The sequence below is a fragment of the Phyllobates terribilis genome, unplaced genomic scaffold, assembly GCF_046119375.1.
Source record: "Phyllobates terribilis strain yellow unplaced genomic scaffold, ASM4611937v1 Scaffold_3__8_contigs__length_932513732, whole genome shotgun sequence".
Classification (NCBI taxonomy): Eukaryota; Metazoa; Chordata; class Amphibia; order Anura; family Dendrobatidae; genus Phyllobates; species Phyllobates terribilis.
In genome coordinates this window covers 82,793,921-82,797,238 of record NW_027362763.1, presented here as the reverse complement: position 1 = coordinate 82,797,238, position 3,318 = coordinate 82,793,921, and the positions used below count along the sequence as shown (strand labels likewise).

At 41.1% G+C, this 3,318-nt stretch overlaps 1 non-coding gene across 1 annotated transcript; it reads right to left on the bottom strand.

The window, feature by feature from the left end:
* Nucleotides 1-606: 606 nt before the first annotated feature.
* Nucleotides 607-678, bottom strand: TRNAA-UGC (transfer RNA alanine (anticodon UGC)). Its single transcript has one exon. It is a non-coding gene; the product is annotated as a tRNA-Ala (tRNA).
* Between the last annotated feature and the right edge of the window lie 2,640 nt (nucleotides 679-3,318).

The following is a 3,318-nucleotide window of genomic DNA, read 5'->3' as shown; positions in this document are numbered from 1 at the left end:
ATTTGTCACGGTTGAAAGCAATGCAAAAGTGCAAAAACGCATAAAAAATGCTACTTGTGAACATAGCCCAAGGTGTGGAGGAGTATTTTTGTTTTTGGTTATTTATTTTACCTTATACACAAGTCATTACCCTGGAAAGGATGTTCCTTAACATATTTCACAGGAAAACAGTTTCAGTTTCATTTTTGAACCTTCTATTGTGAGCCCGTAAAAGTGGCTTAATACCTCTGACCACGTTATTGACAGCAGTGACCTGGGGGTCAGAAATGCTTCCTGGGGCGATCCCCATGCTGTCCCCGTGTCATTTGAGCACTGTCACTATCGTTTTGGGCACTTTTTAGGCTTTCTACAGACTGCCGGGGGTGCCGCCGCAAAAATGCTCGGGTCTCCCATAGGGACATTGGGTTCATTGCTCGGGTCCGGCAACCGAGTATCACGGCGAGCACCCGAGCATTTTAGTGTCGCTCAACACTAGTCCCTATCTGATATTTAGTGCTGTGTGCAGTTTCTGTGTTACACCCAGACAGACGAACCGCTGTATACTCACACGTATCAGATTCCTGAATGTTTGGAAACTTTTCTAGTTTTTTTTTTTATCACAAAACATAGAGATGTCAGGGATTGAACCCAGGGCCTCATACATGCAAAGCATGCGCTCTACCACTGAGCTACATCCCCTGTATGGACACCCAGGGATTTGTTCTCATCTCCAAGAGACACTAATCTATGACTATCTACTAATAGATTTTCTCTGTTATTTTTTCTCTTCTATAATCATGCAGCATAAATAACATCATATTCTCATAGTCTGGACTATTAGGGACAAGACAAAACTATTTTTCTTTAATTTTTTATTATTTGTTTATATTTAAAATATGGGGAAAAAAGGAGGCGATTTTATTTTTTACATCTTTTTTTGAACAGATTAAAAAAAAATGCAATTCTCCTTTTCCCATATTTTAAAGAGATTGTTCCCTACTGGATGGCGCTTTTCGATTGTCCCAATCAAATAAGAAGAAAGCATAGAGCACTTACCTCCCAGATATGCACCGTGACAAGCACTGCACCCCATGATGATCTCCTGACATTGCTTATGTCTGATGATTGGTTGCAGGCCATCAGCGGCGGCAGAAAGGCGGCATCACCTGCAGGAGAGAATACACTCTTGTGTCAGTGTGAGCGGGCTGTCGTCGAGAGCAGTCACATTAGTGACTGCTGATGTGACTGCTCTCCAAGTCATCCGGACTGTCATGGGACAGTATGGATTATATTCACGGCGGACAGGTGAGTATTATGGTGGTTTACTATTTTTTGTAGTTTACTGGTGACAAGGGTATCAGGGATTAGGTGTTAAGGTGAGCATTATGGTGTTTTTTAATTTTTTCTCTTTTACCGGGAACAAGGACTTCAGTGGATTAGACATAAAGGTGAGTATAATACTTTTTTATTTTTATTTCAATAAAAGAGTGTTTGTCTTTATTTAAAATAAAGGACTTTATTCTGGGTGTTTTTTTTTACAATCTGACTATTGGGTTAGTAATAGGGAGTCTTATAGATGCCTCTCCATTACTAACTTGTGGACTTGATATTAGCGGCCATAAAACAGCTGACGTCAACCCCACAATCATTAACCCACTTGTCATCGCATCAGGGCAAGTGGGAAAATCGGAGGCTAAGCATCAGATTTGGCACATTTTATTGATGCGCCATTTCTGCGGCGGATGAGAGCTGATGTTTTTAGTCTAGGAGGGGGCCAATAACCATGGCCACTTCCTAAGCTATTAATATAAGCCCGCAGCTGTCTGTTTAGCCTTTGATGGTTAGTGAATATAGGGGGACCCCACATCAATTTTTGTTTGGGGTCTCCCCTTTAATAATCAATAAAGGCTAAGCAAACAGCTGTGCGCTGATATTAATAGCCTGGGAACCGTAATGGGTATTGACCTGTTCCCAGAATATTAATATCAGCCACCAGCCGTTGACTTTCCCTTTGCTGATTATGAAAATGACGAGGGACCCCACTTATTTTTTTTTTATTAACAAGCACAGTAAAATAGACACCTAAGGTAACCTTAGTTCGCAGCCTCTAGGTGTTCCAGCAGCTGGAAACTCCCAAAACCTAAAATGTCCCTCAAAGTTTCCCATGAGATTTCTGGGCCTTGCAGCTGCCGGGAGACCCGGTGGCTTTGAACTCTACAAGGTTACCGGAGTTCAAGCCACCAGGTCTGACAGTAGCTCTAACGTGGGACTTTTGAATGCCGGAGTGCCGGACAGGCGCCGGGAGCTGAATGCAGCTCACATCATTGTTGCCTGAGATCAGCGCCGAGCAAGAGACAATGATGGAAATTGTAGTCAGCACCCCTAGGGTACATTATGTGTAAAATAAAGAATTAAATTTAAAAAAACAGAGTGGGCTCTGGCCAAATTTTCATAACCAGCAGAGGGAAAGCCGTGTGCTGGGGGCTGATATTACTAGCCAGGGAAAGGGGCCATTAGCCCAAAATGTTCCCTGGTTATCAATAACAGCTATCAAAAGACTGACCGTCACTTCCAAAACAGAAAACTGGTCTGTACAGGTGCTTACTAAGAGTAGCCATCTCCATATATAACCAACAAATAAAGTAGCACTCTGGAGCGCAATAATATGCAAACATACTATTGTTATAGTTACTATTGTTATACTTTAGGAGGGCAACTTCACCATCTCCTTCTCCAAAATCTGCACCTTGCTGGTGATCCACTGACCAGCCCACCCGAGGTGTCCACAGGGAATCTGCCAGGTAGGAAGATTACCAGTCCAGCTCTTGTTCTAATAGACAGTTTTGTGGATTTGGGGTAACTGAGTGATAGGGACACATTATTATAGGGGCACGTGACACCCACATAAAATCCATGTATGTCATGTAGGACGGCCCTGGTGGTACAGAAAAGTAAAAACACTGATGACTTTTTTTTTTAGAGGCATTTGTATACTTTACCTTCTATTATTATTTATTCTATTTTCACTCATTTATATAACCTGATCATTTCCCTGACAGGTCGGTGAGTTGTTTATTGTTTAGCAATAATGTATCACCCACAACTATAAATGATAAAGAATAACATTCCATTCTTATCATTTACAGCAGAGGATAATTTATACCATATATAACATGTATATAATATCTACCAAAGCAAAAAAACGACTATTTACAAACATGGAGAAAACTGATTTTTCTATCTTTTCCAACACAGATTTATATACATTTATATTCTATTAATCAGATGGGATATTTCTATTCCACATTCTCTGCCTCATTCACCAGTTGGCAGCAAACA